The 15,096-nt window shown below is 45.7% G+C and overlaps 1 protein-coding gene across 11 annotated transcripts in view; it reads left to right on the forward strand.

Annotated features, from left to right (window-relative positions):
• LOC105495216 (CUB and Sushi multiple domains 2) overlaps positions 1-15,096 on the forward strand; it is a 656,530-nt gene that overhangs the window by 366,304 nt on the left and 275,130 nt on the right. The gene's annotated exons all lie outside the window — the stretch shown is intronic.

The raw sequence follows: 15,096 nt of genomic DNA on the forward strand, positions 1-15,096 counted from the left end.
TAACTAAAGAATTTAGACCTTGTGAGTTATACAATCATTTTTATTCTTTGAAATTTGTCCTGAAATACTCTAGAAATAGCAATATGCCTACTTAATAAAGCCTAGCATTAAACAATAATTCTGTGTTCCTGAAAAACCAAGGATCTTAGGACATTATGACTTTAATCATTCCTTCCGATTCATACTCTATGGTGTGTGTGTATTATGTTACCTTAACTTTTCTCAAGTTATTATTGTTATTGTTTAATAAAGCCACTGTCCACTTAGATTTACTCATATATTTACCGCTCCTTTTTTACCACTCCTTCTTGTACATCAGTCCTTTTCTTTGGAATATCTTTCAGTGCAAATACATGCTTTAAAATTTATTTTCTTGTCGATAAAAAACTCTATTAGTTCTTGTTTGTCCTTTTAAAAAACAATTTCAACTTTTATTTTAGATTCAGGGGGTACATGTGCAGGTTTGTTACATGGGTATATTCCATGATGCTGAGGTTGGGGTATGGATCCTGTCACCCAGTTTGTGAGCATAGAACCTAATGTGTAATTTTTTCTTTGTCTTAAAATGTCTGCTTACCCTCATTCTTGAAAGAATGCTGGTATTCATCAGACATTTGATTATCAGTTGATAGTTCCATTCTCTCTGCACATGGAAATATTCCGGTGTCTTCTGGGTTTCACTGTCAGTTTATTGTCCTTGCTTTGTATGACATCCTTTTGGCTGCTCTTACTGTCTTTTACTGTTCTTTAGTGTTACGTAGTTTCACCCTTATGTGTTTAGGTGTGAATTTTTTTTTTTTTTTTTTTTTTTTTTTTTTTTTTTTTTTTTTGAGATGGAGTCATGCTCTGTCGCCCAGGCTGGAGTGCAGTGGTGCGATGTTGGCTCACTGCAAACTCCACCTCCCGGGTTCACGCCATTCTCCTGCCTCAGCCTCCCGGGTAGCTGGGACTACAGGTGCCTGCCACCGCATCCGGCTGATTTTTTGTGTTTTTAATACAGACGGGGTTTCACCGTGTTAGCCAGGATGATCTCAATCTCCCAACCTCGTGATCCGCCCGCCTCAGCCTCCCAAAGTGCTGGGATTACAGGCGTGAGCCACCGCACCCGGCTGGTGTGGATATTTTTTGTATTCAACCTGTTTAATTAAGTTTTTTGAATCTATGGATTATGTCTTTCATCAGCTTGGGAAAATGTTTAGCCATTATCTTTTCAAATGTTACCTCTTTTATTTTCTTTTTTGGTCTTCTAGAAGCCTGACAAGATATGTTCATCTTTCTCACTCCATCATCTGTGTTTCTTAACCTCTCTCATACTTTCTCTCTCTCATTCTGTTCATTAATTCTCTGTTCAGCTGTGTCTAGCCTCTGTTAGATTTATTCACTGAAGATTTATTTTAATTTCAAATATGGTTTGTACTTTATGAAGCCCTATTTGATTCTTTTTCAAACGTTCTTCGTCATATTGTCATGTTTTGTAATCTCTTGCTCCTTACTCATATGTTTAGATCATTCTTGAATCCTTTCAATAATTAAACATGCTTATTTTACACTTTGTGTCTGTTAGTGTCAATATCTGAAGTTTTTGAAAATTTGATTCTGTTGTTTCTCACCTCTTGCTCCCAGAACCATGTTTCCTTCTTTGTTTTATATTGTTTGATTATGTGGTTAGAAGGGTAAATTTTCTCTCTGGTAATTCTTTCAGACCTGGGTAGAAGGTGATTTCTTCCAGAGAGGGTTTGCATCTGCTTCTGCCTAGTGCTGGGGGCATTACCAGCCAGAAACCTCTTCACACAAAATTCTCAGTATGGAGGTTTCAAAACACCCAAGTAGTATGAAGGCTGCAAACCCATGTGAAAACTGACTTATGGTTATGAATTCTCAGCGGAAATATTGTTTCTTGTGTACTCAGCATCAAGGTCTAAGATAAACAGTCAACCTCCAGATCCACCCAGAGGGTGGTAGTGACAGGTGAGGAGGAAGATAGGCTCATTTCTAATTCACCCTCACACTGTGGGTGCACATTTAACTAGCCCTGCTCTATCAGAAGTATCATATTACAGTCGCCATCATGCTGGGCCCTGAATTTTGTCTCCTGTTCCCTCTTTTCTATGAGTTGCTGAAAACCGAAGCTATATCGACGAAATTTTTAAAAGGTACTCAAGACCAAAGCCAGCTTCATGTTCTGAATCACATTTTGGGTCCCTACATTCATTGTGTTGAGTATTCCTGATTATGCTAGTGTAGTCTACTCAAACTACTGTAACAAAATACTGCCAACTAGATAGCCTAGACCACGGACATTTGTTTCCTCACCATTCTGGAGGCTAGAAGTCCATGATCAACATGCAACTAAATTCGGTTTCTGGTGAGTGCTGTCATCCTAGCTCGTAGATGGCCACCTTCTCACTGTGTCCTCACGTGGCTGTTCCTCTGTTCACATGCCAAGAGAGTGCTCTTCGACGGCTCCTCCTCCTGGTGGTAGTAGGACACCACTACCATTGGATTACAGCCCCACCCTTATGACCTTATTTAACCTTAATTACCTCCCTAAAAGCCCCATCTTCAAATATATTGACATTGGGGATTCAACATATGAATTCAGGGGGATATATTATATAATTCAATCCTTAACACTAACTTGGAAAAAGTTGACTTTTTTTTTTTTTTTTTTGTCCTTTTAAAATTTTACCCAACACTTTAAAATTGTTTGGTCCAGGTGCCTGGAGCCATAGTGCTAGGAACACTGGAAGCAGATTTCCTCTGCATTACCTTTTACAAAGAAAAATTCACATTTAATTAAATTATTTCATGATGTACCTAGTTAATGGGAAAGGACACTTCAGCCACATGGGGTGAGGGTGGAGGCTAGACCAGAAGGGCTTAATACCATAAAATCATATTAAGTTGTTGACTAGAGGGCTCTTTCTTGGGCACTGTTGCAATTCTTGTCTCTAGTATCTTTTGAACCTGAAGGTGAGGTGTCAGGGGAAGTCTAAGTGACGTCTGAGAATTTTCTAAGAAACAATTAGATTCACCCCCAGAAGGCCTAGCCTTGGTCAGTGTGTGGAGACTGGTGACCTCCATATTGTCACTCCCCTACATGCCTTGCAAGAGATCCCACCAGCCTGGGTTTCTAAAGATAGTACCTCTGCAGAGCACCCCCTTAGAGTGTGCAGAGCGGTGTTCACAATATCTCTGTAGGGCCTTGGTGGGCTTCAGGTAGTGTTGAGGGAGTCCAGAAAGGCTGAAGGGAACCCTATCCTGATCCAGGTAGGAAGAGAACCAGGGAACATAAATTGCAACAAGGAGAACAAGGAGGGTCTAAGTGTGGAAACTCAAAGTCTAAGACTGAGGAATAGAAGCTGTCTTCTGGGAAACAGCAAGGACAATGGATGCTGTGTTCCTAACCCTGTTCGTGGAACTGGCCTACAGGTGAGATGCAGGCGTGTCCAAGGACTGCCTATCCACTCACCTTCAGATGTCTCCTTCAGCAAAAAGCACAGTCTCTAAGCTCACAGTATGTCTTATGAGATGAGCATTCATTCATTCATTGACTGTAGACATGGCCTCTGCCCTTGAGGAATGTGCATTAAAGAGTGAAGAACAAGTCTGTAAATAAAAATAAAAATAAAAACTAGAGTGCAGATAAGTGCTGATGGAGGCGTGTCCAGAGCGCTATGGGAAAACTCAAGGAAGAGCTGCTAACTGGGAGATAAGAGAAGTTTTCACAAAGGAAATGACATGTCAGCAGGGTCTTGAAGGCTTGGAAATCAGAATCTCAGGGAGGACACATGTGCAAAGGCACTGAGGTTTGGAACAGCCCCTTAGAAGTAATTCAACTTGCCTGGATGCAGGTAAGGACAGAAAGGTAAGCAGAATTCAGATCATGGTGAGCCCACATGCTTGGCCCAGAAGTTTGGGTTTTATCTCAAAACACAGATTGCTAAGGCTAGCAGTGTTAGGCTGTTGTTAACAACAATAATAGCTCTTATTGTATGCTTGTCCCATGACAAGCACTAAGCTCAGCTGTCTATATGAATTATTTTATTTCATTCTCTTAATAGGACAATGAATTCGATTTTAATGGAACTATTCGATAGATAAAGAAACTGAATCATGGAAAGGTTAAAGGTTAGGAAACAGCTGCAGTACAGAGCCAGTAAGTGGCAGAACTGGGATTTAAACCTCGTCTTTCTAGATCCAAAGCCCATGCACTTACATAGCTGGGCTGTGCTGCTAGATGGAACAAGGTCTCAGAGTAGATGAAAGGAGCTGGACTTGACCTCAGTGGAATGAGCGTGGAAGGACGAGGGTCATTCTATCTCCTGCATTAAAGCAATAGCAGGAAGATCTGAGTTTTTGGAAAATTACTGTAGCAGCAATGGAGAAGTTTAGAGGTGGATACTGGAAGGAGCAAGACCAGTTAGGAGGATGAAGCAGTTACCCAAGTAGGAAAAATGGGGGCATCCATCAAGGCTTTGGTAGTGTGGAGGGGAAAACAGATGAGAGAGATTTAGGAGATAGAGTGGGACTTGGTAGCTGATTGGATGTGGGAGCTGAGGGAGGAAGAGAGGTCTTATTCACTATTGTATCCCAAGTGACCAACATGGTTCCAGGCACATAGTAGGTACTCGGTCTATATTTATTCCATGAACAGATGAATGGTGACTTGGTGCTTTCTGACTTGGTCCAGTGGGAGAGTTAAAAAGGAAATACAAATGGAGGAAGATGCTTTGCAGGGGTCAGGAGGGAAACAGTGCATTTGGAATGTCTGTGGTTCATTCAGTGTCATTTGGATATACTGGCAGGAAACTCTGGATAAATCTGGGCTTAAGAGAGAGGTTTGGGTGTTATCTCAGCACATGATGAGAATAAAAGCCTAAGGAATGGACGACATTTCTTGGAAAGACTGAAGAGAATAAGAAAATTCAGATTGGAGCTGAGAATACCATCGTGACAGGAGAAAGAGCAAAATCCAGTGAAAGAACAGAGAAGGAGCAATCTGAGAGGCGGGAGGAGAATCGGGATGCAAACACAGGAAGAGTTTCCAACTAGGGCATGTCTGATCATGGCAACGATGACAAATGTCTTGCTGGAAAAGTGCTAGAAGGAGACATTGGCTTTGGCCTTGGAAGAAGACTTTGCAGTGAAGCTCTAGGGTCAGCAACAGACAGCAGTGGGGTGGGAAGCAAAGGGATGGGAGGTGAGACTGTGGAGGCCAGGATGGGCAGTAGCCTGCGAGGGACGTAGGATAGAGAGAAAGTTTGGAGTTACTTTGGGGCATGTGTTTAAAATATTGGAACTGGAGTATGTTCGCAGGCTTAGGAAAAAATAAGCAAAGAGGGAGAGAGTGAAGGTATAGGAGAAGAGGGATGGTGACAGAAGGGAGATTCTGGAGTGAGAGGGCCATGGGATTAAGGATGCAGGGCTCCCTTTACAAGGAGCAGGGGGAGAAAGATGCTGTTGTGAGAAGGGGCTGAAAGGTTTGCTTGTGGGACTGTAAGAGGGACATGTGTCCCTTTGGTCTCCTCGTAGTCATGGAATGATTATGATGCATCCCTGGCGCCTGCACAGGAGGATCCTTCCTATAATTCCATCTCCCTTGTAGGACCTCTGCTACCTGGGCATGGTAAGAAGCTAGGAATGTCCCAGGGACTGGGGCCCTCCAAGGGCAATGAGAAGGCCCAAAGAGAGAAGCAGGGATGCTGTGGTGTGGGAATGGCCAAGAACCTACATCAAGACACCAGCATTAACTGAGCATCTATGGACTGTGCACCTCTGCACTGTGGGAACAGAACTTACAGTCTTATTGGAGAGGCAAGTTAAGGATATGTCTGTACTCAATAAACTGGGAGTAAGACAAATAAAGACACCCCAATCCATCCTCCTGGAAACTTCCTAGATTCAAGGAACAGAGGAAAGAAGGCTCAGAGCAAGTGATGCAGGTCTGCTCCATGTGCAGTCTCCATGCCCTCCCTTCGACTGGGATGTCTTGGACAATGCTAACCTTGCCTTGGACATTTGGGTTATCTCAGTCCTTAAAATATTAATCTAACATTAATTAACATCTACCTACAATAATTTTTCCCAAATTTCATCAGAAATGCCTTGGAGACACTTTAAAACCACAGATTCGAAAGCTCTTTTCCCCAAAGATCTGAGTCAGTGAGTCTAGGGTAGATACCAGAACTTATTTTTAAAGAGCACCCTGGTGGTTCTGACCAGCTAAACTTCTGTCAACAATGCAACTCCTTCTCCCAGCAAAGCACACAGTGGCCCCCCCGCCCCATCTCTGCCTTTGGGCAACTCCAGCTTCAGCCACACTGAACTCAGGTTCAAAGACATGCCTGGCCCTTTAAGATCTGTCTAGGCACATCTGGTTCCAGTGTGCCTTCCCTTCTCCTCCAGGCAAATTCCTATCCTCCTTCCAGACACAGTCCAAACAACCCCTGTTCTGAGAAGCCTTCCTAACTTCATCACGTGTTGCTCCTTCCTGTTCCTACAGCACTTTTTGTTTTCTTGCATTTAGAATCTATTTCCCCCATAGCTCCTGAGCACCCCGAAAGCAGGAATAGCACTTTGTTTATTTCTTCCACAGTTAGCACAGTGCTGGGCACAGAGAAGCAGCTCAGTGATGTTTGAACATGTGAGTGATTGTTGGAGGAGGAGCTCCTCTGGGATGGTTCCACCCATATTGGGCTTGAGATTCAGGCCTTCTTCCTCCAGGGCCTCCTCTTGTTAGGACCCTTCAGCTCAGCCTCGTGGAAAAACAAAGACGTAGACAGGACTGAAACCCAGACCTGCCTCGATGCCCCCTACCTACACACATCTGTCTTTCTTTTGCAGCTTCTCAGTACGAACACAAAACATGTGATCCGATTTGCACATGAACCTCACTTGATTTGATCAGGAAAGTTAACCACCTTTGCTAGAAAAGAATGAAAAGCGAGACAGGACAGAGATAGAGAATGAGGATGGGTGGGAGAGGGAGGGAGCAGGGAAAGAAGAGGGAAAGGAAAGCTCATTTCATGAACTTCAAAGCCAAAGATAACAGCGTTTTGATTATTCAGTCCTTGGGGATTATGACTGTCACTCTTCTCTTTGTAGACCTGAAGAATTGAGAAATAATTCTCCAGGCAAGTGATCAGCAGCTAGTGCAAATGTCAGGGACATACTCATTGGCCCATTTGTTCACTCACTTATTCATTCAGCAAACATTTACTCACACCCTCTCTGTGCCAGACCCCGTGCAAGACGCCTGCGATCAGAGGTTTCTCGTGTACTTCCACAGCCCCTCCTCATGTCTGGGAGACCATTTAATAACCTCCTCAAGTCCAAAGCCTCATTCCTTTCCCTTATGCAGCTGCCTCCACTTCACATCATGTGCTGGCATTTCCCCTCCCCCAGATCTGGCTGTGGCCGTGCGGTATCCCCACGCACCTTCTCTGTTACTGAAGACAAGCCCTGCCCCCTTGCTAGCCAGGATTTTGTACCCCTCCTGTCTCCCATCCAAGCTTCCCTGGTTTGAGCCCTCATCACACTGTATTGTAGTCTATGTACTCAGGGTCTGCTGTGAAGCTTTCTAGAAACTTTGAGGTCTCTTCGGGCAGTGGCCATGTTATCTTGCCTGCCAATGCCCCTCCAAAGCCCAGCACTTGGCAAGCGTGTAACTGTTGAATGAATCGGTGAATAAATGAATCAGTCAATCAATGAGTGAATGAGTCAGTGAATGAGTAAAAGGACTTACTGCTCTCGAACCACCAAAATGAAACCTCAGGTAGTGACCAAAGTTCCAGAACCTCTGACCCTTCTCAGTCCCTGCTGGAGGCCTCTGTTCTTGAACTCCTGGGAGCTCAGGTCTTCAGCCTTCCCACTGGCCTCCCCTCCTCCTCACCCCAGGAGCTAATTCTCTAGCTCTTCCCTAGGGCCTCAGCAAGGCCCTGGAAGGAATCATGGTTCAAGCAGTGCCCAGGAAAAGTGAGTTCCCTTCCTTTCATGGAACTAATAGTTACACTGGCAGCAACATTGTAAACTGAGGCTGGGTGGGCCAAGGTCAGCCTCAGGAGCTTAAAGGAATGCTCTGAGGAGGAATATGGGAGGTAAGGGGCTGGAGCACAGCATTATGGCAGGGCCTCTAGCTAACCAGGAAGTGGCAGGGGCAGGCCTTGCAAAGTCTGTAGTTTCCAAGATGCTGAACTCTATCCTGCAGTTTCAGGAATTGGCAAACTCTTCTGTGGTGACGAACACCTGTCTTCAGAACCTATAGCCATTAGGTTGTTATTGACTGGGAGGTGCAGAAAATTCATCTGCAGAAGCTTAAACAACACACCGTTTATTTTCTCCACATATCGAAGGTCCAGAGGCAGAAAGTCCAGGGCTGGCTTGGTGGTTCCCTCCGGGTCTCATGCTCCTTATATTTTTCCCTCTGCTGTTTTCTATATGGCTCTCATCCTCATGATCACAAGAAGGCTGCTCCCTCTCTGTCCTCACATCTGTATTCCAGGAAAAGCAAGGAGAAGGATGAAGAAATGGTCTGAGGACTCCTCAACCCATGTTTCATTGCCCAGAGCTCTGTCACATAGCCACCTTTAGCTCTGAGGTTGGCTAGATACATTGCCATACTCCCAATACAGTTAGGGTTCTGTTAGGGAGAAACAAATGGAGGAAGGGACATTAAGTAACCCACTATCCATGTTGTTCACAGCATCCCAAAATAGGAACTAGATCAAAATGGAACTGTTTTGGTTTAAGTAGAGGCTTCCCTCCTCTGGCTCCTCTTCCATCCTTGCGGGTTGGCCCTGGAGTACCTTTATGGAACTCTGGGGTACCTGGGAGCCCAGTTTGAAAATAACTGCTCAAGGGAAGCCGTCAGCAAACTTTTTCTGTAAAGAGCTAGACAATAAATATTTTAAGCTTTAAAGTCCATGTAAGGTCTCTGTTGCATATTCTTCTATGTTGTAGGTGTTGTTTTTTCACTCATGGAAAGGGTAAAAAAATTATTCTTAACTCGAAGGGCCATGTAAAAATAGGCTATAGGACAGATTTGGTCTGAGAGCTAGTTTTCCAACCCCTGCTGTAGGAGATAGGGAGGTGCTAAGAGTATTCAGTACAGAGTGAAGGATAGGCAGCAGAGACAGACAGCCCAGTTAGGAGAGTGTTGTAGCAAAACAGTCCTTAAACAAAACAGCCTCAGTCTATATCTCCCGGGACTCTAGCTTCCCACAAAACTCCCCTGAGCTGGCAGATCCTCTGCAGCCTTGTACAGGCATTGGGCACAGGCTGGCAGCACCCAGAGTCCTGTCTTTTGGCTGATCCTGGACAGCATGTGGCAAGGGGAGAATGTTCTCCAGGGCCTCTAGTGGGTGTCCTCCAGGGTCCCACTCCATCCCCCATGATTCTCAGGACAAGGTGGCTATGACACCCCCTAATTTCTCCTCATGCTCTTGGACCCTGCATCAGCCTCCCCCTGGTCTCTGTGCCTCTAGTCCTCTCTTCACACTGAATTATAGCTTGCCATCAACTTGACCCTGAAGTCCAGACTGCCTGCTCTGGCTACAGGTAAAATCACCTGCAGACTCAGCCAGGCTCTTCTTCCTGTCCCACCCTCCTTGGCCCTTCACTGCTCACAATGTAGCCTGGGCTGAGCCCACACACACCCTTCTCCATCCCGCCAGGTCCAGCCCCACCTCCTCCATGGACTCCCTCCGTCTCTCTCCTCTTTGCACTCCTCCAACACTCACCACCGGCACCATGTCCTCGGCATTTAGATTCTGCTCTAAATTTTCAGGCAGGCAAGATAACTTATGGGAAGCAGCTAGCTCTGGGCTTGGCACATGGCAGGTGCTCAGTAATTATGTCCTAGATGATGGGTTTGTTTATTCATTTATCTAATGGGTTTAAATTGGGTGTCTGAGCTGTATACAAATGTGCCTCTGTGATCATGCCTATTTCATGTGCTGCCATTTCTCCTGCCTCCGAAAGGCGCTTTGTGAGCTTGATTGATCTGCATGTTAGTTAATGAGTCATTATAGGAGCCTGTCTTTAAACAAAAGCCAAAGCAGAGAAGGAAAAAAAGAAAAGAAAAAAAGAGAGCGCTAGTACATTGTGCACTAGAGGCTCGTCCCGAAACTGCAGCATTGTGTATGTTGAACAGTCTTCTTGTGTAATTAGCTCCTGCATCAGGGTCGGCACTCTGAAATGTGGTTCACATCAATGGCAGCTCTAACCAGTGATGTGAATCATTTTATAGCTCTGGGTTCTGGCCTTCAAAGCAATATTTTCCCATTATAGGCCTAATAATCATACACTCCCTTTTTGGAGGTGGCTGGGTGAGCAGTGTTCTCTGCCCCAGGGCTGGCTGGAAGGGGCTGATATGGTGAGAATGTGCAGCCAGGCCCCTCAGTCCCTGCAGAGCCCAGGCCCTTCCTCCAGCAGAAGACACTACCTGCCTTGTGGTGTTTTATATGCAGCAACTGTTTCCTGACCCCCTGCTGGGACCCAGAAAAAAGAACTCCAGGAAAGTTTGAGAGAAAACAGAGGCTTAAGTCATGCTTCCTACCTTGTGGGCCTGTGACCTTGTTGGAACACCATGAGGCGGTAGAGCAGAGTGACAAAGAGCCTGGCCTCTGACTGCCTGGTGGGAGTCATGGCTCTTCCACTTACCTGTGTGACCCCAGGAAAATTGCCTAAATTCTGTGCTTAGCCTGTCCCATTTGTGAAATGGAGGTACTCAAAGTAGCTATTGTGCTGTATTGGGGGAACCCGCCCCCAGTATTTCAGTGTAGGTTCTTTCTATTTTCCATAAGTGTCAGCCAGCTGAGAAATAAAGAGAAAGAGTACAAAGAGAGGAATTTTACAGCTGGGCCTCCGGGGGTGACATCACATATCAGTAGGACCATGATGCCTACCTGAACCTTAAAGCCTGCAAGTTTTATTAAGGATTTCAAAAGGGGAGGGGGTGCAAGAACAGGGAGTTAGGTCACAAGATCACATGCTTCAAAGGGCAAAAAGGAGAACAAAGATCACCTGCTTCTGAGGAAACAAGACAAAGGCAAATTCAGAACTACTAATAAGGGTCTATGTTCAGTGGTGCACGTATTGTCTTGATAAACATCTTAAACAATAGAAAACAGGGTCAAGAGCAGATAACTGGTCTGACCTCAAATTTACCAGGGTGGGGTTTTTTCCCCACCCTAATAAGCCTGAGGGTACTGCAGGAAACCAGGTCATATTTCAGTCCTTATCTCAACTGCATAAGACAGACACTCCCAGAGCAGTCATTTATAGACCTCCCCCAAGGAATGCATTCCTTTCCCAGGGTCTTAATTATTAATATTCTTTGTTAGGAAAAGAATTTAGTGATATCTTCCCTACTTGCATGTTCATTTATAGGCTCTCTGCAAGAAGAAATATATGGCTGTATTCTGCCCGACCCTGCAGGCAGTCAGACCTTATGGTTGTCTTCTGTTGTTCCCTGAAAATCGCTGTTACTCTGTTCTTTTTCAAGGTTCTCTGATTTCATATTGTTCAAACACACATGTTTTACAATCAATTTGTACATTTAACACAATAGTGGTCCTGAGGTGACATACATTCTCAGCTTACAAAGATAACAGGATTAAGAGATTAAAGTAAAGACAGGCATAAGAAATTATAAAAGTATTAATTTGGGGAACTAACAAATGTCCATATTAAAATGAAATCTTCACAATTTACATTCAGAGATTGAAGTAAAGACAGGCATAAGAAATTATAAAAGTATTATTTGGGTACTGATATATGTCCATATTAAAATGAAATATTTACAATTTATGTTGCTCTGCTGCGGCTCCAGCCAATCCCTCCATTCGGGGTCCCTGACTTCCTGCAATAGTACTGCATTTCTCATGAGACGATATGTGTAAAGTGTTCAGAACAGAATTGAGCACATTGTAGGTACCAGCTCTTAGAGTGATGAAATCTCATAAGAGAAGATGATCAAAGACTATGATTGTCTTGAAGAATCTCCTAGACCAGGGATCAGCAAATTACAGCCTACAGGCCAAATACAGCTCTTTGCTTTTTTTTTTAAATAAAGTTTTATTGGAACACAGCCACACCCATTCATGTGCACATCATGTATGGCTATGTTCATGCTACATCAACAGAGCTGAATATCTGTGACACAGATCACATGACACACAAAGGGGGAAATATTTACTATCTGGCCCTTTACAGAAAAAGTTTGCCAACCTTTGTTCTAGAAGGTAACAACTGTGAAGGGTCTGAAAGCCCAGCAATCCATCCATGCTAGAGAAGTGGGAAAAGTTTGGAAAATGTTCTCCCAGTCAACATTTTGTCAGCCCCTGGCATGGGCCTGGCCCACCGACAGAAACTGATACAGAGGCAGTGAGGCCTGACCCCTGCCCTCCAGGAGTTCATGGTGTAGTGGAGGAATAAGTGAACAGACCCATCACAGTCCAGCAGGTAAGTGCTAAAACAGATGAGAGGAAGGGACTGAGCAGGGGCTGCTCCCCTTGTCAAGGTTAGTCAGAGAGAACTGAGACAAGTCAGGCTCACAGATGAGGAGAAATATGCTAGGGCAGTGACAGGGAGCAGGAAGAGCCTGCATAAGTCAGGGTCATGAATAGACTGCCCTGGTGTGAATGCCCAGGGCCTCAAGTGGCCACACAGGCTGTGCAGTGGAGGGCAGTCAGCAGGCAGCAGGTGCAGAGATGCCCTCCTTGTGTTTCATGCTAGGAAATGAGACTCCAAGAAATGTTCTGTAAAGCAGGAGTGTGGAGTGTGAGAGATGGGTAGGAGATCCCAGCCTGAGCAAATGATCCCGTGACGATGCCATTAGCCAACAGGGAACATTCTGGATAGGAAACCCAGAAAGGGCAAGTAATCCCCACTCACTATTAACAAATCTCATCTCCTATTTACTAACTCACTCCAAATGCTGCTTGCTACAGGCTCACATCCCATCTCACCTAGAACTTCCTACAGGCTCACATCCCACCTCACCTAGACCTTGCTATGGGCTCACATCCCACCTCACCTAGACCTTGCTACAGGGCCACATCCCACCTCACCTAGAACTTCCTACAGGCCCACATCCCGCCTCACCTAGACCTTGCTACAGGCTCATATCCCATCTCACCTAGAACTCCCTACAGGTTCACATCCTGCCTCACCTAGACCTTGCTACAGGGCCACATCCTGCCTCACCTAGACTTTGCTATAGGGCCACATCCCGCCTCACCTAGACCTTGCTACAGGCTCACATCCTGCTTCACTGAGATCTTGCTACAGGTCCACATCCCACCTCGCCTAGACCTTACTATAGGCTCACATCCAACCTCACCTAGACCTTGCTACAGGTCCACATCCCACCTCACCTAGACCTTACTATAGGCTCACATCCAACCTCACCTAGACCTTGCTACAGGTCCACATCCCACCTCACCTAGACCTTGCTACAGGCTCACATCCCGCCTCACCTAGACCTTGCTACGGGCCCACATCCCGCCTCACCTAGACCTTGCTACAGGCCCACATCCCGCCTCACCTAGACCTTACTATAGGCTCACATCCAACCTCACCTAGACCTTGCTACAGGTCCACATCCCACCTCACCTAGACCTTGCTACAGGCTTACATCCCGCCTCACCTAGACCTTGCTACGGGCCCACATCCCGCCTCACCTAGACCTTGCTACGGGCCCACATCCCGCCTCACCTAGACCTTGCTACGGGCTCACATCCCGCCTCACCTAGACCTTGCTACGGGCTCACATCCCGCCTCACCTAGAACTCCCTACGGGTTCACATCCCGCCTCACCTAGACCTTGCTACAGGCTCACATCCCACCTCACCTAGACCTTACTACAGTCCCACATCCCACCTCACCTAGACCTTGCTACAAATTGGCCTCCTGGCTTTCAACTCTTCCTCAATGCTCCTGTTCCTAGATTGAAAATCTCATGTCATGCCTTTGCTGCCAACGCTTCCATAACTCCCCGTTGACTTTAGGACAAAGCCCAAAATTCTCAGCATTACCAGCAGCCTCTCATAATCTGACTCCTCCTATTTCTCTCATATCGCCACGCTTCACCTCCCCCGCACTTAAACAACTACACAGTAGTTAGACCTCTCTGGTCAAATCACCCTGTTCCACGCCCCTGCCCTTCCCTCTGCCTGGGTTGCTTTCCCTTCCATATCCATTGGTTGAATTCCAGTTCATCTTCCAAACTCAGCCTGGGTTTCATTTCCTCCAGGAAGCCGCCTTTAACCTTTCTCCCAGTCAAAAGCAATCACTTCCTTCCTGTTCTGTGTCTATCTGTAGACCCACTGATGTGCTCAGATACTATTATCCAGAGATGCATCTTTCTGTGACTCTCAGGCACTTCAGAGAAGCCCTGCATAGACACTACCCAGGCTTATGAATGAGGGCAGTGTCAATTTGCCTCTGGGATACCTGAGAAAGCACCTTGCAGTAACGCTTTGCAGGGTCCCTGGCAGGACGTGGGTGCTGGACTGTTTGGTTTGGATGGAGGAAACCTGCAGAAGGTGTCAGTCACAACTAGGAAAAAATATCCATGGAAATTATATACTCCTTGAGTTGTAGAACAGAAAGCAAAGGAGCAACTTCATTCTCCCTGTTGGGGGAATGAAGATCATCATCAGATTGAAACCAGACTGAAACAGACAAAAAGAGATACAGATGAGACATCAGGAGTGGGTGCCTGTGTGTGTCCTGTCCTTATGAATGGCACCATCCCCCACCCATCCAATTGCACAAGCCAGAAACCTGCAACTTATCCTAGATCTTTCCCTCCCCTCAGCGCCACATGCATCCTGTCGCAAAGCCCTAAATATCACGAGGAACTGCCCTCTTCTCCGTCCACACTGCTACTCTTCCATCGTTCACCTGCACTACCACAAAAGCCTGCAACCATCTTCACCACCAGCCTCACTCCAGAATCAGTTCCACATATACTGCCACACTGACATTTTCTCGAACACCTATGTGTCCCTGTCACCCACTATTTAAAACTCTACTGCTCCTCCCCTGGGATAAATTCTAATTTTGGAGGGTAGATGTATGAGACTTTTT

Source organism: Macaca nemestrina, chromosome 1, assembly GCF_043159975.1.
Source record: "Macaca nemestrina isolate mMacNem1 chromosome 1, mMacNem.hap1, whole genome shotgun sequence".
Lineage (NCBI taxonomy): Eukaryota > Metazoa > Chordata > Mammalia > Primates > Cercopithecidae > Macaca > Macaca nemestrina.